Source organism: Budorcas taxicolor, chromosome 1 (assembly GCF_023091745.1).
Source record: "Budorcas taxicolor isolate Tak-1 chromosome 1, Takin1.1, whole genome shotgun sequence".
NCBI classification, from domain to species: domain Eukaryota; kingdom Metazoa; phylum Chordata; class Mammalia; order Artiodactyla; family Bovidae; genus Budorcas; species Budorcas taxicolor.
The window spans coordinates 24,588,860-24,612,608 of record NC_068910.1 but is presented as its reverse complement, the minus strand read 5'-3'; the positions used below and the strand labels follow the sequence as shown (position 1 = coordinate 24,612,608).

The window sequence follows — 23,749 nt, the reverse complement described above, 5'->3', positions numbered from 1 at the left end:
CACTCAGTCACGTCCGACTCTTTGCGACCCCACGGACTGTAGCGTACCATGCTCCTCCATCCATGGGATCTTCCAGGCAACAGTATAGGAGTGGGGTGCCATTTCCTTCTCCAGGGGGTATTCAGACCCAGGGATCAAAGATCCTGGGTCTCCTGCATTGCAGGAAGACACTTTACCATCTGAGCTACTAGGGAAGTCCCATCTAGGGAAATCTTTTAAATCCCAACTTAATTTGTTTCTTGAAGTGTTAGAGTCCATTAGGATGTATCAGTTCAGATCTCCGTTTCTGTTTCCCACTGACTCTAAAATAAATTCCCTATCATTCTCTCGCACAATTTCTCTAACACACATACATACACTCCTACTTGTCAAGAAATTAAGTATTACATATCATAAAATTGTAACATTTAAGTCTGAGGAGACAAACAGATGATCATTCTTAAGTTCAAGCCAAGGAATATAGTAATTGAACACCTACTTTGTTGTGTGTGTGTGTTTTTTTGGGCCTCGCTGCATGTGGGATCTTACTTAGTTCCCTGACCAAGGGTTGAATCCATGCCCCCTGCAGTGGAAGCATGGAGTCCTAACCATAGGACCACCAGGGAAGTCCCTGAACAGTTACTTTGTGAACAGGCTCTGTGTCAAAAGCTTTCATGTTTTTAAAAATGGCATCTCGTATTACCTATCCAAGGTCTAGTCTGTATTATGCACTGTTCTAGGCATATGTTACTTGCCATGCAGTGGACTTAAGAGCTCTCATCTCCCGTCCACTCCCCTGGAGAAAAGCAGAGGAATATAGCCATATGCCTGTATGCAACTTACACTCCCAGCACGGGGGCGTGGCACGAGCACACGGATGGCACAGCAGTAACAGACAAGATCGGGCCCATGGGTGTTGCCCCATAGCTATACTCAGAAAGGGTAAAATCCCTAAAATATAGAATAATATCCATGGCATTAGGAATTTTTGTTTTGCTTGGTTCATTGCTGATTACCAGCCTCTGGGCACACTTGATGCAAGAATGAATGAACAAATCATCATCTTTCTTAAATTTACTATTTCAAAATCATTTAAATATGGAGAAAAGTTGCAGAAATAGTATGAAGTTTTGCCATAACCAGCTTCCCCTAATGTTAACCTCTTATGTAACCATGTACAATGATCGAAACTGAGAAATTAACATTGACACAATACTGTTAACTAAGGACTCTTTGGATTTCACTGTTTTTTTTCCCCACTGAAGTCTTTTTCTGTTTCAGGGTCCAGTCTAGGGTACCATATTATATTTAGATGTCTTGTACTCTCCAATTTGGGGGAGTTCCTCCTCAACCAATCCTAGTCTTTCATACCTCAACATTTTTTAAAATAAACTGTAATATGTTATTCTGTAAATGTCCTTCAGCTTAGATTTGTGTGATGACTGAAACCTGGCAAAGACTTTGTACTGAAAAAGACATCATTAGGAATTGGTGCTTTGGGTGGACTTGATGGAGGAGTGAGACTTGGATGGAGAGAAAAGTGGGAAGTGGAGTTTTCAGGCCAGAAAAAAACTCCGTGCCCACATCTCTAACTGGGAGCACTTTGGTGCTATCTTGGTTCTTCTCTGCATGTGTAAGTGATGGGTAACCTGTGTTGACTGATTAAGAGTTGTAATCACACCTTGTCTAGCTGCCCTGCTGCTATGCATCTTGCCTTTTTCTCATCAGCAAGAAGATCTTCTGATTCGGGCTCAACTCTAGCTTCCAGATGCTGCTGGCTGTGATACTGGATTTGGGCTTTGGTTCCCTGGATAACAGAGCTGATGGGTTTTTGCTTTTTATCAGACTTTATGCTCTTCTGTAGTCTGGTGACACAGGGCCTTCTATTTATTTTTACTATGACTATTATATTGGTTAAGACTCAGCAAGCACTGTGCCAAGCTCTAAGCCAACTTTTCTCATTGGGGAGCAATATCACCTGTAAGGGAAAAAACATTGGGTTTTTGGGAAGTGAAAAAAAAAAAAATTCTTCTTGTGTATAAGTACACAATACCGAAACAGCCATACGAGATATCTGTGGTATTAAAATTTCATTGAAGGGGGCAGGTATTGATTAGGGGAAAAGAAATCTTAAAAAACTTACTGATAGGGTCAGTGAGGGAGAAAAAAGGTTGAGATATGTTGATTTAGGCCAGATGACTTGCTTATGTCATCTCATTTTAATTCTCAACATTATCTCAAGGGACATATTCTTATTATTCCCATTAAAAAATACAAATGGGGAAATTGTGAATTAGCAGAATTGAGTACCTTCCTCAAGGTCACAGAGCCAAGTGTAGATTAGGGATATCCATTCAGGACAGGTAGGCTCCAAGGTCAAGGTCTAAACAGTGATCATCCTTGTCAATTTGTAGCCTTAGTCATGAAAACCAGTAAAAAAGAAAGTCAATAGAGTTAAACCATAACATATCGTAAAACCAAGGAAAAGTTTTCTAGGCTTACTCAGTAATTAGAATTTCCTGTTATATTATTACCCCATGATTAAGGTTAATAATTGTGGGTCAGTTCTGCATACATTTACAGTGTTGATATTAGGAGTCTAGTCAGCTACAGTAATATAATTGCATGAAGGCAGGTGTTTTTGTCTGTCCACTGTTGTATCTCCAATGCTGAGAACAATGCAACACATACTAAGTGCTCAAAAAATATGTGTTGAATAAATAAAAACAAAAGGTTATTGTATTTTAAGAAAAAAAAATTCAAAGCCGAACTCAATTACATCTGTTTGATGTTAACGCCGTGATGCTTCCTCTTAAAAAAATAAACAGCAACCACCAAAATGTATGAGAAGACACATACCTACCACAGTGAAAATAAGTTCTGGGTGGCCATTTGAGTTTGATGTAGCAACCGCCTCCAGCTACTCAAACTCCAAACATATGACTTAATATTGTTATACCATGCAGAGCTAAGAGAGATTAAATCAGACCTAATTTTTCCATCCATTTTGAGGGGTTAAAAAAAACACAACCAATATTATTGTTTGAGATAGAATATTGATAATACAATTGGCTGAAATATACAGTGTCATCTTTTCTTTTTCAACTGAGTGTCAAGACCAGCTATTTCTGTTTTGGGGTAGGGACTAAACCTACCTGAGATGTATTATAGTCATGGACAGATGAACACAAACCCCAAGTTGTATGGGATGTAATTTCTTCCCCTTGAGAAACTTTACATTTACCATCTGTGAATAGGAAACATAAATTAGGTTAGTACACACAATGCATCTCATAAACCTTACCAAGGGGGAGCACGAGCCTCTCCTTGAGATACTGCGAAGGTTCAGGAGTGACTATAGAATTAAGTTGGATTTGCCAAACTATCCCTTCCAGACAAATGCAAATTTCAGTTCTCACAGACCCTTCCTGAAATAAGTAATTCAGAGGATCAGCCCAAGAAAGGCTTGGTTGGTTCAGAAGAAGCCCACTTTCATATATATGAGTGGAGACAGACAAAAAGGTGGTGACATCACCACCAAGTCCTCATTTTCTTATTCTCAGTGGCATATACCAGCAGCATTGAGAGGGCTTCTAAGAAGGTTTACCATGAGTGCAAATGAAATAAGTCAAGAAGGTTAGAATCTGAGAGTGGGGAGGAATTCTGCTGGCTGCTTCAAAGGCTAAGTCACTCTCCTGCCTCCATGTTAGATGAGCTGCTTTTGGATGTGGGTTCAAATATCTCTTTCTCTAAATCACAGTTTTTTTAGGGTCCTGTTAAGTGGCTTTTTTGTTTCCCTTTGTTTTTATTTCTTTTTTCCCCACCACTGGAAACTCATAAACCTTGGTATTATATGGTAATTAGATGGGAATGGAGACTGAGGACACACACACACTCTCTCTCACTCTTACACAGACACAGTCACACTCAAACCCTATTACCTTGGCAGGCTGTCCTCCAGCCTTCTTCATGGAGAGGTGGGTACTTCAGGGCTTCTAATTACAGGCTTTCTGCGAGAACCCTCTCAGCAGGAACACTGTGTACTTACTACAGACACTCCTTTCTACACACGGAATACCCTAGTACAGTTGTTTGAAACTGAAAGTCACTTTCACTTCAACAGAAGGCTCTCAATCACCTCCACCCGCCCCCTTACCTGTCTGGAGTTATTAGCATAGACATTCCTTTACTCCATCTTATCACAATCAGGCTTATCTAGTCTTTTAATGAGCTCCACTAGAGAAATTGTGTTAGGTTCACTCTGGGAATCCCCTCATGCCAAATCCTTCTCCTGTGGCTGCTGGGGGGAAAAAAAGACACAGGAGTAAATAGGCTGTGGTGTTTGCTCTTTTGGCAAATATTTTTCCACACGTTGGAAGGGAGTCCCATTCAGACCGTCGATGTGGATTTTATTGTCCTCCGCTTGTATAACTCACATGGAAACTTCATTTTAACATTATGTAAAGTGTTTCAAATAACTGCATTAAGGGCTTCTTCCTTGGGAGATGATTTGGGGTCCCAGGCAGTGACGTGCATTTGCTGGAGACCAACCCCAGTGTTGTCAAATTGATGACTTCCCGTGAATGCTCCACTCACGACCGCCACAGTTCAGTTCAGTTCAATCGCTCAGTCATGTCCGACTCTTTGTGACCCCATGAATCGCAGCACGCCGGGCCTCCCTGTTCATCACCATCTCCCGGAGTTCACTCAGACTCACGTCCACCGAGTCTGTGATGCCATCCAGCAGTCTCATCCTCGGTCGTCCCCTTCTCCTCCTGCCCCCAATCCCTCCCAGCGTCAGAGTCTTTTCCAATGAGTCAACTCTTTGCATGAGGTGGCCAAAGTACTGGAGCTTCAGCTTTAGCATCATTCCTTCCAAAGAAATCTCAGGGTTGATCTTCTTCAGAATGGACTGGTTGGATCTCCTTGCAGTCCAAGGGACTCTCAAGAGTCTTCTCCAACACCACAGTTCAAAAGCATCAATTCTTCGGCGCTCAGCCTTCTTCACAGTCCAACTCTCACATCCATGCATGACCACAGGAAAACCATAGCCTTGACTAGATGGACCTTAGTCGGCAAAGTAATGTCACTGCTTTTGAATATACTATCTAGGTTGGTCCTAACTTTTCTTCCAAGAAGTAAGCGTCTTTTAATTTCATGGCTGCAATCACCATCTGTTGTGATTTTGGAGCCCCCCAAAATAAAGTCTGACACTGTTTCCACTGTTTCCCCATCTATTTCCCATGAAGTGATAGGACCAGATGCCATGATCTTAGTTTTCTGAATGTTGAGCTTTAAGCCAACTTTTTCACTCTCCTCTTTCACTTTCATCAAGAGGCTTTTTAGCTCCTCTTCACTTTCTGCCATAGGGGTGGAGTCATCTGCACTCCACCTGAAATTAGAACTAAAATTCTATATGAATCGAAAGGAAATGCTGAGGTGAGGTGATAGATTCAAAGGGAGCTCTGTTTTTTTTTTCCCTCTTAGCCCAAGGAACTCACCTTTTTCAGGTTTATCCTTGCCAGAGAAGAGGTGAAGTATTTTCCAGAGTTCAAAAGGCATGCCCCTTGACCTTAAAAGTTCACAAAAGGCAGATGCTCAGGGAGACCAAGATTCAGGACTTTGAACTTGGACTGGTCGGAGACATTGCTCCAAGCTCTTAGCTGAGTGACCTTTGACTGTTACTTAACCTCTTTGATCTTCATCCTTTTCATCTTTCAGAGGCCAGACAAATAGTTACCCCTTTCCAGGGCTGCATAATGATGAGATGGATTGGCTTTGCAACTAGAGAGTTGGGCCCCCTTTTTAGGATTTCTTTTTTTTTTAAGGGACCTTGAATGCTAAGCTAAGGTGTTTGGCTTTTATTCTATGGATTGGGGCCAATCTAAGTTTCCTGAAGAGTGAAGAGACAATCTGTATTAACCAAAGGGTCACAGTGGTATACTGGAACACCAGCACAGTACTTTCAGAATAGTCTGTACCAGGAGAGAATAAAAGGCTCCTCATAGTCATTAGTAAAAGGGCAGGTGCTATTTAAGAATTGTTATTTTAAATAAAATAATGATAAGGAAGGAAAGTTCAACTTTATTCCTGATATATTTTAAAGTATATCTGACTCTCCTGTTTGACCACCGTCTCCACATCCGTTTCCAAGGTTGCAGCTCTTCGTGGGCCCATATTTCCTTGGTTACCCTGGACCGGGACCACGTGACCTCCCCTCCCACGCTGGGTACCGTGAAAGCCCTGTTTATCCACACCCCACCCCCTCCGCACCCCTACCCAGGCCCTGTGGATGGGGGTGGGCGGGAGGCCACCGCTCACTACCAGGGACCCAGCAGCGGCCCGTGAGTGTGAATAGCGCACATTGACGACGCTGCCGCCCCGAGCGGGCTGGGGACGCCAGGGCACTGCCTCTGCCTGCGGGCCCCATAAAAGGAGCAGCTGCCGCTGGGGCGGCTCAGATGCGCGGGGATGAGGCGGGCGGCGGCTGAGTGCGCGCCTGGACTCCGGCAGTGACCGAGGCAGACCTTGGGGCCACTCTGAGGGCCCGCAGGTAACCGCGGGCGGGCGGGTTTTGTCCCCTGGCTTGGGAGTGACAGCAGGAGGAGGGCAGGGACGAGGGTCCGGGTGGCAGGAAGGAGGCTGGGCAGGGATGAAGAAGGGAGGAAGCCAGGAAGACGGGAAGGAGGAGGAAAGGGGAGGAAGGAGAGGGAGGGAGGAAGGAAGGAGCCACGCCAAGGAGCAGCTGGCACGCGCTGCACTTGCCTCCAGCCCAAGCGTTCAAGTTCCCCACCTCCGACCTCTCCCAGCTGCGGGCCGGGCGCCGGGCGCATCCCTCCCCAAAACGCTCCCGCGTCGCGCGCGCATCGCGGATACTCAGCCATGTTTTCTGGGCGAGCATCTCCGGCGGCACAGCGGAGCGGCAAGGCCCCCACGCGGGGACAGCCTTGGTTGCGGCGTGGGGGCAGGTGGAAGGGGATGAGAGCGGCCGCTCTGCTCCAGGCTCGCGCTGCTTAGGGCAGGGGGCCCGGGGGATGATGCTTTACTTTGCTTCCAGTTGGGTAAAAGACAGGGTCGCGCCCTCTCCCCCCGCCCCCCACCGCCCGCCGCTGCCTCCCGTCCCTGCAGACCCCACTTCACTGGCCTGCTGCCACTCTCTGAACTGTTGGCTCCCCCACCTTGTCCTTCCTCAGCCATCCAGTAGCCTGCATTTTGAGCTTCTTTTAGAGCGTTGTTTGCATATAACTGGGCTCAGCTGGAGAAAAAGGAGAGGGGCTGAGGAGGAGGAGGGCCTTTTGTGCTGAGCCCCATTGTAAAGCCCTCTTCCCCCCACCCCAACTCTGAGCCGCTGAAGGCTCCCAACAGAGAAGGACGGATGCTAAGGCACCCCAGACGTCCTTGGCTTGCTGTCAGTCAGCTGCCCTTCTCCTCCTCTGTTGGGATTCTTCTGTGGGTAAAAGGTCGCTCTGAAGCTGTGAGGGCTCCATTTCACCTGGGATGCCCCCAGACATCCCGTGGCTCTAGTTGCCATGGCGTCGCTGCCCACTCACAGGAAATGCAACTCCTGGCAATCACACCAGTCTGCCAAAGGCAGAGTTTCTTCCTCCAGCCCGAAGTAGATCCACGTTAGCAGGTTCTGTGAATTCTCAGCAGGGTTTGGTGGTTCTTGCTTGAGGAGCTGTTGGATGGGAGTTCAGGAGTTCCTCAGTGACTCCTCAGTTGAATATTGTCCTTAATTTTCTCCTAATAATGAATTTTCACAGTTGGCCTTTTCTACAGCATATGATGTGTTTCAACCCCAGGCTGTGCTCCCTGAGGTAGTTTTGTGGTTGTTTGTATTTTGTCGTTTGGTGGCTCAGTTGTGTCAGACTCTTTGCGATCCATCGCTGCAGCACGCCAGGCTTCCCTGTCCCTCACCATCTCCCTTGCTCAGACTCATGTCCATTGAGTTGGTGATGCCATCCAACCATCTCATCGTCTGTCATCTGTATGTAAGATAGGTGATTGTAGCTCTATTCTAGAATGAATAATGGCAGTGTTGTCCTAGTGGTGAGCTGTCTAGAGAGCCTAAGCATTGGCTGGACACAGTTCTCAGCTCTTTACAGATATTATCCTCTTTGATACATAGAGCTACCAAGAATCTCTAATAGATAAATGGAAACATGCAGAGATTAATTTATCCGGTGTCCACAGTAACCACTTGCTGGGATTTGAATCTAGGCAGTATTAGTCCAGAGCTGATAGCCTTAACTATTCTTCTTTGAGGAAGGTGGGCAGTAAAATCTGTCATGGCATCATCATTCTGAGGTTCCACAAGGTGGATTCAAGAAGACTCAGTGTTGAGTCACATAGACTGGGGTTGAATCTTGGATCCAATATATGTAGAATTGTGAGTTAACCTTTATCACTCTTCCATGGTTTGTCATTTTAAGTGACTGGTACATAATTTATACACAATTATTAAATGGATTTTGTAGTTGCAGGAACAGAGTGTCATAACCAGTTACAGATTTTAAAGCCAAGGCTGTCCATGTTTACGTTCAGTCCTACCATGTAGGGGCTGAATGAACTTGGCAAAATATCTAAACTTCTCTTAAGCCTCAGTTTTCACATATGTAGAGGGGTTGTCCTGCAACCACATGAGAAGGTGTACTTAAAACCCTTGACACAGGGTCTGGCATACACAGTACTCAAGAAACGTCGTTGTTGGAGTTTGTTGTTTGGTTTGGTTTGATTGTGGTTTTTTCTTGGTGACTCAGTGCAGGTTCCTGTGTCTGGTTTGGTTTTGTTTTGTCATTTCTGAATTTGTATGGTTCAGCAATTACTCCCTGGGCCGTAGTGCATACTGTGCTTAGCCTTTCAGTCATGTCTGACTGTTTGCGACCCCATGGACTGTAGCCCACCAGGCTCCTCTGCCCATGAGGATACTCCAGGCAAGAGTACTGGAGTGGGTGCATCACGGACCCTTTGCAGATGTTGTGGGACACACACACACACACCTGCACCCAGAACATGTACATTTGAAATGATAAGTACTAAGTGAATTCACACACACACACACCTGCACCCAGAACATGTACATTTGAAATGATAAGTATTAAGTGAATTCACACACACACACACACCTGCACCCAGAACATGGACATTTGAAATGATAAGTACTAAGTGAATTCTGTCCTGTTCAGTAAGAGCTCTGTTTCTCTTGGCAAAGCAGTCACTCTGACTTTTAAGGGTTAGGGAAACTTCAAAGGTAATTTTTTTTTTTTTTAATATGGAACGCTTCACGAATTTGCGTGTCATCCTTGCGCAGGGGCCATGCTAACCTTCTCTGTATCGTTCCAATTTTAGTACATGTGCTGCTGAAGCGAGCACTCAAAGGTAATTTTAAAGCTGTCTGAAAACCAGCTGGAAGAATTAGCACCACACTTAATAGTTGCAAGGGGCAGTTGGGGGGGGGGGGTAGGATTGGTAATGACATTTGCTTTCTTCCTGGGTTCTGGAAAACTGTAACATATTCTGCTAAACTGTTACAAATAATCAACTGGAATTTTAACTTAGTTAAACAATTTTAGGAGAAGATCTTCTCCCATGTGGTTTTATAGATACTGGTTAAATGAAAAGAACTTAATGAATAAAATATTTTCAAGATACAATGTTGACGTAAATTGACTGGTTTTAAGTGGCTGTTTAGAATTTGGCCCAAATATTTGTTTATAAATGAAAAGAATGCCATAAGATCAAGATTTATTTTTTAAAAAAAAAGCATGCATTAACTGGAAAAGGATCTAAAAGCCCATCAGTAAGGGACTGGTTGAAGACATAGCAGCATATACTTACAGTGGGTGAATACAGCCCCTTGAGAGAATGAAGTATGGTTTATATGCTGATATAGAATGTAATACTGCAGTGTCAACTCCATGAGTTTCAGGATTTTATCCATTTTGATCAGCTCTCCAGCCCCTGTACAGTAGTGCTTGCTATGTAATAGATGCTTAGTAAATCACTGACTGAATAAGTGAATGTTGTTCATTGAGGCAAAACAAGGTATTGCACAGAGTTTATAGTTCAATGCCATGTATGTTTTTGAATGAGTGAATGTATATTTGTTTACAAATGTAGGGCTAGGGGTGGGAGGGAATTTTTGTGTTTGCTGGTTGGTTGATTGTTGTTTTATTTTTTAAACCCTTCCCCATTTTGCACATGTACTAGTCAAACACTGAAAAGTAAAGAGTACCTAATTTTCCCCAGTGTTCTATTTAACTAACCCTTTCTGTTATTCTTTTATTATATGCTGTTTAATTTCTTTGCCTTATTTAAATACTTGGAACCCTTTGATAGGACTTCCCAGGTGGAGCTAGTGGTAGAGAACTCACCTGCCAATGCAGGAGACGTAAGAGGCTCAGGTATGATCCCTGGGTTAGGAAGACCCCCTGAAGGAGGAGATGGCAACCCACTCCAGTGTTCTTGCCTGGAGAATCCCATGGACCAGGGGCCTGGAAGGCTACGGTCCATGGGGTTGCAAAGAGTTGGACACGACTGAAGTGACTTAGCAAGTCACACATGCAACTCTTTGATATGATGATAGGACTGGAATTTTTTTTTTTTTGAGAGGTGTCTACTGGATGTAATTCCTACATTGATTCATTGTCCTGCCTTTGGAGTTGCTCATGAGGCAGTCTCTTTTTTTGTCTATTAGAACAGGTTTCATGCCCCTTCATGCCTTATACAAAGCATGGTCCCTCTCAGGAACCCCAATTTATTTTGTAATGAATGGATTGCTAAACTATGAGTCACATCAGTTCAGTTCAGTCGCTCAGTCATGTCCAGCTCTTTGCGACCCCATGGACTGCAGCATGCCAGTCTTCCCTGTTCATCAACATCTCCCAGAGCTTGCTCAAACTCATGTCCAGAGAGTCAGTGATGCCATCCAACCATCTCATCCTCTGTCATCCCCTTCTCCTCCTACCTTCAATCTTTCCCAGCATCAGAGTCTTTTCCAATGAGTCATTTCTTCCCATCAGGCCAAAGTACTGGGGCTTCAGGTTCAGCATCAGTCCTTCCAATGAATACTCAGGACTGATTTTCTTTAGGATGGACTGGTTTGATCTCCTTGCAATCTAAGGGACCCTCAAGAGTCTTCTCCAACACCACAGTTCAAAAGCATCAATCCTTCAGCACTCAGCCTTGTTTATGGTCCAACTCTCACATCCATACATGACTACTGGATAAACCAAAACTTTGACGATATGGAACTTGTCAGTAATGTCTCTGCTTTTTTAATATGCTGTCTAGAGGTTGGTCATAGCTTTCCTTCCAAGGAGCAAGTGTCTTTTAATTTCATGGCTGCAGTCACCATCTGTTGTGATTTTGGAGCCCCCCCAAAATAAAGTCTGTCACTGCTTCCACTGTTTCCCCATCTATTTGCCATGAAGTGGTGGGACCAGATGCCATGATCTTAGTTTTCTGAATGTTGAGTTTTAAGCAAAATTTTTCACTCTGCTGTTTTACTTTCATCAAGAGGCTCTTTAGTTCCTCTTCACTTTCTGCCATAATAAGAATTTTAGTTTCATAACAATAACGACTAGTCTCAAATTAAGCAGTTTTTGCTTCAGGACAAGTACTTCCCTAATTTTTGAAAAACATCTTACATGTACTTTCAGAATTCCGACCCTTATGTAGGTTCTGTAAGGAGATCATCTCCAAAATATGAGATGGCCCATGAGAATACAGGAGGAAGCTCTCAAGAGTTCTGTAGCTTTTTAATACTGTTTGTAGGCTCAGATATTAATAGTGTGTGATACTTGCTTTCTCTCATTGCTTTGTTTTGTTTCTGACTGGACCATTGAAAGTTTGTTGCACCCATCATTCTGTTTCACCTTTGCTCCTCTTCCCCCTCAATCTTTAAGTTTCTTTTAGTTACTGTATTTGGGGATAGGTATTACACTTCTTTCTTTCTTATGGATTTTTAAGGATACATGTTACAGTTAAGAAATAGATGTTTTAAAAGTTGTCTAAATATTTAGTATCTATCCGTTTTAAAGATCTGGGCCTTAATTTTTACCATCCTTAACTGTCTCGGTAGAGTAAAACCAGTGTACAAGTTTCCGTTGCTGACCTCTGAAAGAATACTGATTCTTATTTCTTACGTCTTAGAAAAGATTGATACAGATGACAATGATCGTGAAGATGTTAGCACCACCTTAATATGTATATAGTAGTTTTTAACTCCTCAGTCGAACTCACATGTATTACTTAATTTATAAAATAACCCCTGAGTTTTCAGTGTGTTTGTTATCAGAGATAACACATATCACAATACTTTTTCCTCGATACTTTTAACAGCCTATCTGTTCCTTGAGATTCTGGAGCTGGCCTGCTGCTATCAGTGAGTCCTTGTTACTGATGTGAAAGATGAGTCAGGACAAGACCACTCATAATCATGTCTCTGCATGGCCAAAGACGTAAATGTTGTTCAGACCACCAAAATGATGGTACATCCCCTCCCTCTGACTAATATGACTCACTGCTGCTTCTTGATTTTTATAGTTACAGATGCAGTATTCTAAGATTTATTCGAATATGCAAACAAAATTGTCTCCACTTTCTAATAGCATCCAGTTTGGAAGGAAGCCTTACTTCCTGAACCTTCCCTCACATCCCCTGAAGTCACTTGCCTCATGCCCACATGTCTCAGGACTAAAAACCCTCTGCAGTACCGTCTTGTTGATATGCTTAGTCGCTCAGTCATGTCTGCCTCTTTGTGACTTCATGGGCTGTTGCCCCACCAGGTTCCTCTGTCCAGTGGATTTTCCAGGCAATAATGTTGGAGTGGGTAGCCATTCCCATCTCCAGGGGTTTTTTCTGACCGAGGGATTGAACCCTGGTCTCCTGCATTGCAGGTGGATTCTTTACTATCTGAACCACCTGGGAAGTCCACCGTGTTCTTGAACCACCCACAAACCTCAAAGTGTGCACTCTCCCTGTTGCAATGAGGAATAAACCAACTGGTTCAACTATAAGTATTTTCCTGATTGTTTTGAAAGCATTTGGTATTTAGTTGTGAATAAACCACATTCTGTCAGACCTCCCACCATGATCCGCCCGTTTTGGGTGGCCCCGCCGGCATGGCTTAATTTGATTGAGTTAGACAAGGCTGTGGTCCTAGTGTGATTAGATTGACTAGTCTTCTTTGAGTATGGTTTCAGTTTGTCTGCCCTCTGATGCCCTCTTGCAACACCTACCATCTTACTTGGGTTTCTCTTACCTTGGACATGGGGTATCTCTTCATGGCTGCTCCAGCAAAGCACAGCCGCTGCTCCTTACCTTGGATGAGGGGTATCTCCTCACCGCTGCTCCTCCTGACCTTGAACATGGAGTAGCTCCTCTCGGCCCTCCTGCACCCCTGCAGCCACTGCTCCTTGGACGTGGGGTTGCTCCTCTCGGCTGCCACCACTGGCCTCGGGTGTGGCGTAGCTCCTCCCAGCTGCCACCCCTGGTTTTGAACTGTGGTGTTGGAGAAGACTCTTGGGAGTCCCTTGGACTGCAAGGAGATCCAACCAGTCCATTCTAAAGGAGATCAGTCCTGGATGTTCTTTGGAAGGACTGATGCTAAAGCTGAAACTCCAATACTTTGGCCACCTCATGCAAAGAGTTGACTCACTGGAAAAAACTCTGATGCTGGGAGGGATTGGGGGCAGGAGGAGAAGGGGATGACAGAAGATGAGATGGTTGTATGGCATCACTGATTTGATGGATATGAGTTTGAGTGAACTCCAGGAGTTGGTGATGGACAGGGAAGCCTGGCGTGCTGCAGTTCATGGGGCTGCAAAGAGTCGGACACGACTGAGCGACTGAACTGAACTGTTGACTAAACAGAATATTTCATAAGTGCTTGAGTAATATTCTAAAGTAAATTACAATATTTTGTCTGAAAAGTACAAAAAGAAAATCTGAAAAGTACGAAAAGATACCAAGAATAAATGGTTCTTAATTAATTACATAAACTAGGAATCATCATTTGGAACACAGCTATATTTTCCTTAGCTATATCCACTTCTGTATCTTTCTTTCCATATATATATATACTCTCTCTTCGTGTGTGTTTGTATAAATAATGTGTATAAATATGTGTGCATATATATGTGTATATATGTTTTTATATTTTTTAGGTCAGAAAGTTCATTCAGGATTTCCCATAATATCTAATGTACTTTTGTGTCCTGCTTTTTACATTTAATGTGAAATTATGAATATGACCTTACATAAATCTGATTTTGCTCAAGTACTTATTTTTTATCATTAAATAGTATCTTGACATTAGATGCCAAAGCCTTTGACTGTGTGGATCACAATAAACTGTGGAAAATTCTGAAAGAGATGGGAATACCAGAGCACCTAACCTGCCTCTTGAGAAACCTATATGCCGGTTAGGAAGCAACAGTAAGAACTGGACATGGAACAACAGACTGGTTCCAAATAGGAAAAGGAGTACATCAAGGCTGTATATTGTCACCCTGCTTATTTAACTTATATGCAGAGTATATCATGAGAAACGCTGGACTGGAAGAAGCCCGAGCTGGAATCAAGATTGCCGGGAGAAATATCAATAACCTCAGATATGCAGGTGACGCCACCCTTATGGCAGAAAGTGAAGAAGCACTAAAGATCCTCTTGATGAAAGTGAAAGAGGAGAGTGAAAAAGTTGGCTTAAAGCTCAACATTCAGAAAACTAAGATCATGGCATCTGGTCCTATCACTTCATGGGAAATAGATGGGGAAACAGTGGAAACAGTGTCAGAGTTTATTTTGGGGGGCTCCAAAATCACTGCAGATTGTGACTGCAGCCATGAAATTAAAAGACACTTACTCCTTGGAAGAAAAGTTGTGACCAACCTAGATAGCATATTGAAAAGCAGAGACATTACTTTGCCAACAAAGGTCTGGCTAGTCAAGGCTATGGTTTTTCCAGTGGTCATGTATGGATGTGAGAGTTGGACTGTGAAGAAGGCTGAGCACCGAAGAATTGATGCTTTAGAACTGTGGTGTTGGAGAAGACTCTTGAGAGTCCCCTGGACTGCAAGGAGATCTAACCAGTCCATCCTAAAGGAGATCAGCCCTGGGATTTCTTTGGAAGGAATGATGCTAAAGCTGAAACTCCAGTACTCTGGCCATGAAAAGACTCTCATGTTAGGAGGTATTGGGGGCAGGAGAAGAAGGGGATGACAGAGGATGAGATGACTGGATGGCATCTCCACCTTGATGGACGCGAGTCTGAGTGAGCTCCCGGAGTTGGTGATGGACAGGGAGGCCTGGCATGCTGCGATTCATGGGGTTGCAAAGAGTTGGACATGACTGAGCGACCGAACTGAACTGAACTGACATTAGATAGTTGCTTGTTTATTATCCCCCATAAAGTTATCAGGTTTTACTTTTTACCTGGTTATGAGAGACATCTTCATGTTTTAATGTATGTTTAGGTTTCTGTTTCTTTCTTTCGCCTAGTTTTCCCTAGGAAGGTATACACTTTAAAGAAGTTCTTCTTATCCAGTGCCTAATTATTCCCCGCCACCCCCGCCCCCTCAGAATTGCTGGTTCTTGTGCCACCCAGGGATTCGGTGCCAGTTGGAAACTGGGATTGGCAGCGCTGTGGGGAGCCCTGACATCCTCTTTCAGCTGCTGCGTCTCTCTACATCTGCTTCCTCCATCCTTCTCCCTGCACACTCGTTGTTACAATTTAGCGATGTGGCCGCCTTTGCTTTCATCACATAGGAGGATGGCGAAGGGCAGTTCTAGCGAAAGAAGCATTACTGTACTTTGATGCACCCCAGGGCTTCCCCAATAGGTCCGTTGGTTAAGAATCTGCCTGTAGTGCAGGAAACGCCAGTTCAATTCCTGGGTCAGGAAGATCCGCTGGAAAAGGGATATGGTTCCCACTCCGGTATTCTTGGGCTTCCCTGGTGGCTCAGCTGGTAAAGAATCTGCCTGCAATGTGGGAGACCTGGGTTCAATCCATGGGTTGGGAAGATCCCCTCGAGAAGGGAAGGCTACCCACTCCAGTGTTCTGGCCTGGAGAATTCCATAGTCTGTATAGTCCATGGGGTCGAATAGAGTTGGATATGACTGAACGACTTTCACTTTCACTTTGATGCACCCCAGTGTATAGAAGGCAATGGCACCCCACTCCAGTACTCTTGCCTGGAAAATCCCATGGACAGAGGAGCCTGGTAGGCTGCAGTCCATGGGGTCGCTAAGAGTCAGATACGACTGAGCGACTTCACTTTCCCTTTTCACTTTCATGCATTGGAGAAGGAAATGGCAACCCACTCCAGTGTTCTTGCCTGGAGAATCCCAGGGACGGGGGAGCCTGGTGGGTTGCTTTCTATGGGGTCGCAAAGAGTCGGACACGACTGAAGTGACTTAGCAGTAGCAGTAAAAGTGTATAGAAACCAGATTATTCTAAAACCTGTTTAAGGTCAGGATCTGATTAATCATTAGCTCTTCGTCCATGCCTAGAAGGTAGCATTTTGTACTTCCAATAAATATTTCTTGCCTAAGTAGAGGATATCCTGTTTGACTTAAAATAACCTGCAATATTAAAAATACTTTTATCAAAGACACCCTTCTCCCCAGAACAAATACATAAATTTATAACCCTTATACTTTTTGACTTCACTTCATTCTATCATCCTCCAGATTTTTATTGAGGGCTTCTTTTTAGCCAGACACAGTTATGGGAACTGGGGGGCATAGCAGTGAGCTCAACCAACCTTACATTATGGAGTGTGGATACAGAAAATAACCCCCTAATAAATATACAATGCCAGGGAGTGGTACATGTTTTGATAAGAAATAATAAAGCAGAATGAGAAGATATAGTTATTTAGTTTTGTGTTCCTTGGTTTCTGTTACCTGAGATCAACCATGGTCCAGAAATGTCAATTGGAAAATTCTAGAAGTAAACTATGTACTAGTTTTAAATTGTGCACCATTCTGTGTTGCATGAAGAGGTCTCCGGGCATCCTGCTCTGTCCCACCTACATGGAATCATCCTTTTGTCCAGCGAGTTCTGTCCATTTGTCACTTAATAATAGTAGCCCTCTTGGTTGCCAGGTTGGCTGTCCTGCTCTCAAAGTGTTTGTGTTTGATTGATCCTTATTTTATTCAATAATTGCCTCAAAGCACAAGAGGAGTGATACTGGCAGTTTAGATGTGCTAAAGAGGAGCCATGAAGTGTTTCCTTTAAGTGAAAAGAGGAAAGTCCTTGTTTGAATTTTTTTTTTTTTTTTTAAAGCTAAGATCTATTGGCAAATAGATGGGGAAACAGTGGAAGCAGTGACAGACTTTATTTTTGGGGGCTCCAAAATTACTGCAGATGGTGATTGCAGCCATGAAATTAAAAGACTCTTGCTCCTTGGAAGAAAAGTTATGACCAACCTAGACAGCATATTAAAGAGCAAAGACATTACTTTGCCAACAAAGGTCCATCTAATCAAAGCTATGGTTTTTCCAGTAGTCATGTATGAATGTGAGAGTTGGACTATAAAGAAAGTTGAGTACTGAAGAATTGATGTTTTTGAACTGTGGTGTTGGAGAAGACTCTTGAGAGTCCCTTGGACTGCAAGGAGATCCAACCAGTCCATGCTAAAGAAAATCAGTCCTGAATATCCGTTGGAAGGACTGATGCTGAAGCTGAAACTCCAATACTTTGGCCACCTGATGCAAAGAACTGACTCGTGGGGAAAAGACTCTGATGCTGGGAAGATTGGAGGTAGGAGGAGAAGGGGATGACAGAGGATGAGATGGTTGGATGGCAACATTGACTCTCTGGACATGAGTTTGAGCAAGCTCTGGGAGATGGTGATGGACAGGGAAGACTGGCATGCTGCAGTCCATGGGGTCGCAAAGAGTCGGACACGACTCAGCAACTGAACTGAATTTCAAAGAGGTTTGTATTTCTTCAGGGTAGAGTGGTCCAGGAAGGCAAATATAAATTAAGAAGACTCTTCTATTGTCTGTGATAGTTGATCTAGAATAGTTATCATGACATACCTGTTACTGAAAGTCTAACTACTGGTTGTCATTGGGTGTACAGGCTTTGTGACTTTCCCTTAAGCACTTCATGGTGACAAGCACTTCCATCCATTATTTAACCTCATATTCTCATTGGTCTTATGAGAGAGCTATTATGCCTTTTCTAAGTATATGGCAAAGCAAGAGAAGTTAAGTTACTGACCCAAGTTCACAAAGCTCCTAAGTAGCAGAGGTGATACTCAAATCCAGAATTGAAATCCCTTTAAAAGCAAGGGCTATGAGTCTAGAGTTAGTCCTCTGGCTCCTGAGGCTCAGAAGGAAAAGGCCCTTGTGGTCAAAACCACTGGGGAAAGGTTAATTAGAAACTACTGGTATGCAAACTATTTATATTGATGACAGACAGCTTTTATTTCCAGAAAGTGGGTATGGGCACAGGGCCTCTCTTCATATGCTAACTAGTTGTACACAAGCTGCTAAAGTACTAAGGAAGCCAGCTCCCTTTGTGTCTAGCAATAGCATTGCGAGGTTTGCTCTGCTTTTGATCCCGAGTTGTGCTGTAGTGAGTTATTTAACATATGTTTCATTACACCCCTATTATTGAGCACATATGCTTTGGCCCGTGATCACAAATGCGGGTCCAGGTTAAAAGGACACAGGCATCTTTTTTTGGTTGTTGTTCGCGTTCCTCAGAGAATGGGGATATCCATTTCAGATGGCCCCTTGGCAATAGCAGGAGAGAATTTGCTGTTTGATGGTACTTGGTGTGTGTGTCTTGTTTCACAAAAGAAAAATATTGAGGACCAAATGGAGAGAAAGTGGCTGCTCTGGGTCTGGCTGCTGCCTTTCACATCCATCTGGTTCTGACATGAATCTTGCTCGTTGAGACTGAGATGATAGTGGAGTGTCTAGGAAATCTTACCAGTTGAAGAGAATTACATTGAGGCTGTAATTAATTTTTCAGCTCAATTACATGCTTCTCTTGATAGACTTAATGTTTTCTTTTCCTGATTTCAAAGAGCTTTGGTAATTTTACAGTTAAACCCAGCCTAACTTACAATGCATCTACCTGTAGGAGATTTCTGGATGTATGTATTTCTTTCCAACAATGCTTAACACAAGACAAATATTTTTGGATGAGAGAAGGAGAGTGATCAGTGTCACACCTTGCTAAAAGTGTGATGTGTACGTTTCTGTCTGGGCAACCAATTTCCCGTTGAGTATCCATCCCTGTTAAAGGATTATTTGTAGCTGAGGCAGTTTGTTGGCTATACTGCGAGTAGGTGTCCTTGAAGCCATTGCTTTCCTGAAATCCATATTGCTGCCTTAAGATTTCCTTCTTATGCTCTAACCTGTACATTATGGAAAATGTGAGAAGCAGGTCCACAGTTGTGATTACATTTAACTTCATTAAGTTTGTTCTCTGTCTCTCAAAATGTAGTTTTCATAAGTTTGGGGTAAGAACATGGAATCCTAATTTGGCTACAGCAGTGATTGTTTCTAGTGATTCTTCAGTGTAAGGAGGAAGCTGGGAAGGTTATTTTGGAAATGTTTGAATCTAATACTGATCTTCTGATTTTTGCTTTTATTACAAGTTGTTTTCAAGTTCTCTAGAATCTTGTTCAGAAAATATCCCTTTCCTCTGCCTTTCATTCCTTTTTCCTTCATACAGTCCTTTAGTGAACATTAAACTGTGAGGAAACAAAAGTGAGTACGTTCACTTTCTTGAGTATGGACTGTTGAACAGGAGGAGAGAGAAGGGAACATTTAACAGTAGTCCAGTGTGGGAAATGCCATCCCATCCCATATCGTATGAGGAAATACAAAGGAGACATAGAGAAGGGAGTTGTTGTTTCTGCTAATGAGTCTTGGGAGATGGTTATGGAAAAATGGACTTTGTAGTATAAATAGTTTTCCAGGCAAAGAAAGAAGGAAGGATCTCATGAAGAGAGCTAATATCATGAGCAAAGGCATGTTGGCATAAATGTGCCTGGTCTTTTCATGGGCAGTTGATAATGGAGGGCATCTAATATTTAAATGCATGGAATGAATGGTAGATGATGGCAGGTGAGATTAGAGAAAGTAGATTGGGATATATTGTGAAGAATCTTGAGTGTTGCAAACCTGTGTCAATCCTCAGGAACACCCATATTTCACTTAGAACTCTTTTCCATTACCATAGTTAGAATCTGAAATTAGTCCTGATTTAATCAGAAAAGAGAATTTATTGGCTTATCTAATGGGAAAAAGTCTGAAGATACAGCTGCCTTCAGGAATGGCTGGATCCAGGTACCCAGAATTTGTTATCATGAATCTGTACCTCAGCTCTGCTCTGTGCTGTGTTGATTGAATTCACAGGCTCGTCTCTGATGGGAATGATATTGTTCCTCACAGCTGTAGACTCCCTTCCTTGCAGCTTAGCAATCTCCCAGAAAAGTGGGTTTCTTTTTCTTAATGGTTACAATTATAAATAAGTCCTGAGTTTGAATCCAATCGGATTAACTTGGATCATATGACCACTGCTGAACACTTGGCTAGAGAATGGACCATGCTGATAGCTAGGTCAGGGTCACTCACTGGACTGTAGGAAAATAGGAAATGGAGACTAGATAGAACAAAACAGTACGTTCTTAATGCAAATTCTACCCTGTAAATTAAAAGGATTGTCTTCTTTGAAAAGACTGTGAAATCCTTTTGGGTGCCTTTTTACCTTCCTTACTGTTGTAAGGAGGCCAGCCAGAAGGCATATTATCCTTTTTGGTGCACTGGGACAACCCTGAGGGATGGGATGGTGAGAGAGGTGGGAGGAGGTTTCCGGATGGGGGACACATGTACACCCATGGCTGATTCATGTGAATGTGTGGCAAAAACCACTACAATGTTGTGAAGTAATTAGCCTCCAATTAAACGAAATAAATTTACAAAAAAGAAAATTTCTAGGAAAGGTAAGATGTAGCAACATTTTCATACCTTTCATTTTAAAAAAATCACATTTCATTAGCACATTATTTTTCCCCCATTACTATTATCCAGTATAAGGTTCCTGAAAACCTCCTGTGTGGAAAGTACTAGAAGCTAGGAACCTGGAGTGTGCTAGGAGTTATTACACAAAGATGAATTCCACCCTCACAGAAGTTACAGCTTGTTAGGAGAGAGATTAGAACAAAAATAATAAAATAATAGTAAAATGTGAGTCTATATAAAAAAAAATCAAAATTTATAAGGAAAGACATACATATAATACAATCCATGTCAGCTGCCTTTCAATGCTGTGGGTAAAATCTCCAGAGTGAGCAGAAATTGAGGCATGAATCTTTTTCATTTGTTTCAGTTTTCATGTGCCCCTTATGGTGTGAGCATCTTACCAAGTAGATATGAATCTAGTGCTTTTCTCTATTTTTTTTTAAACGTGGTCCTCAGAGCGATGGGACTGGGAGGGAGGTGGGAGGCGGGGCTCAGGATGGGGAACACATGTACACCCATGGCTGATTCATGTCAATGTATGGCAAAACCACTACAATATTGTAAAGTAATTAGCCTCCAGTTTAAAACAATAAATAAATAAACGTGGTCCTTGAATTCAAGCCAGCTTGCTCAGCTGCTGTTTAACCAAAGCAGCAGCCATGAAGGGTGATTTTGACTGTAAGCTGTCAAGAAGAAAATATTGAGGTGTCATAATTAAGAAAGAGATGACCTAACTGATCTCTATTTTAAGAACTGTTAATTTTCATTTTGCCTAGTACAGCCCTTTGCCGTTTTTCTTTGAATCATCCCTCATAGTCAAATGCATAAAATAGCTTTCAGTTGAATGAAATGTATGTGCATGTCATTGATAGTTTCATTCTATTAAAAAAGAAACAATATTTGGGTTACTTTCTGGATTCAAAAGATCACCATGTTCATTTTTCTGGTGTGACACATACCTGTATACTCAAAGAAATACACGTGAGGTCACATTCTTAGGGATCCTATTTCAGTGTTCCCTGCCTTTTTCCTTTGAAGATGAATTTTACTCCTAGAGACAGGTGGGATCCGTCTCTACAGCTTCCATCCTCCTCTCCCCTTTGCCATCTCTGGCACATGACCTCAGAAACTTACGTCAAAGCTACAAGAGGTGAGCCATCTCATTTAGTTCACCTGCTTTTTTTTTTTTAAACGAGAGAGTGAGGTTGTTAAGCTTCCTCAAAGTTAACAATGATCTTCCCTTTGAAGAGTTATTGATGCACCAGGCTTATAGGAAAGGAGAAAATTGTTTTAATGGCCTGGCCTTAGAAATATCTGCTATCATCAGTTTTCCTTTTCATCTTTCAGTTCGTTTTCAAATTCATCACAAATCAGTAAAATCTCTTGGGAAACAAGAACAGCCCCAAGAAGGAGCTGACCTGGGCCGACATCTCCTACCAGCCGTTTTGGACTTTGCCAGGGTTATTTTTGCTCTTGGCAGTGTAATTCCTCCCTAATTGCAGGGCCATATGGTGCCTTGTCCCCCATGTGGAGAATTGGCACTTCCCCTTCAGTCTCTATCCTTCCTGCTGCAGATTACCTGCCATAGTGAAGGGGTTGAACAGACTCATCCTGCAGAGATTTTGCACCTTCTACACCTTAAGAACCAGAGCTGAATGCTTGTCTTGATGCTCTAGATTGGAGACCAGAGTTGAAAAAAGCTGTACAACAGATAGTAAAATGAGATTGAGTTTCGGAGGCAATCAGACCTGGATTCCAGCTCTGGCTCACTCTTGCTGTCATTATCGTCATACTCACTGATGTCATAGTGCTCGTTTATGCCAGGAGCTGTCATCTCATTTCCTGATCTCATTTATTTGTGGAACTGAGGCTTGGAGTAGTTACTGAGGCACTTGTCCACATCACATAGCTCAGGCCAGTTTCAGACTCTGGTCTTTCTTTCTCCTAACCCCACGCTCCTAACCAATAGTCCTTTTTAACCCTAAAATAGTACCTAGTATTGTGCTTTATACTGCATTCTTTGTCATAATGTAATCTGGAAGTGGAACCGTTAGTGGCCATTTTTTGAAAAACTATCCCAAGGTAACATTTACACAAGTGATAAAAGCTTTCACAAGCAATCTTAGATAGTAGTGGAAAATCTGAGATTGGATGGATGTAGTAAGTGAAATGATTTTATAAGACTTTGTAGACTGAATTTTCAAGGCTTCTTCCTTGCATTGAATTAAATCAAGAAACCATCTTAACCATGAAGATAATTCCTTGCTCACGTGCACAGAAAATGTTTTGAGGTGGGTGGTCTGTTTGGAATTGCCTCTTGTGAGAATATTTGGTCTCTTTCAAAGCACTTCGTAAAATCCTATTTGTTACTATTCTCAGGGGGTAATCAAAGTCTTTGAATTCTGGAGAGTGATTTTGAAGAGAGGATGGAACAGTGATAGAACTTTTCAATAATTGAGTGTTTTGTGACATTTTTAAAGCTATCTTTTGGAAGATATTCATGTTTTGTGATAGAACACTACACAAGTGATTCCAATGTTCTCCAAAATTAGATCCAAAAATGAAAATAATGGGTAATGCCTAAGCTCCTCTCTAAGTATACACTGAACAGAAGTTACCATCAACTTACCATTTACTTCTTGAATATTTAATGGTGCTCTAAGAAATGAGGAAAACAGTATTGTCACGCCGTGAAGTCACTGGGGATAGTGACTGTGTCAGCCCTGTGGGTGCTCAGTTACTGTTTATTTTGCATTAAATGTACTAATACTGAGATTAG

At 42.7% G+C, this 23,749-nt stretch overlaps 1 protein-coding gene and 1 non-coding gene across 2 annotated transcripts in view; one reads left to right on the top strand and one right to left on the bottom strand.

The window, feature by feature from the left end:
- Window positions 1-23,749, top strand: part of MAGI1 (membrane associated guanylate kinase, WW and PDZ domain containing 1) — a 642,797-nt gene that overhangs the window by 459,737 nt on the left and 159,311 nt on the right. The window lies entirely within an intron of this gene.
- LOC128057869 (U6 spliceosomal RNA) lies at window positions 9,245-9,351 on the bottom strand. Its single transcript, XR_008200343.1, has one exon. It is a non-coding gene; the product is annotated as a U6 spliceosomal RNA (small nuclear RNA).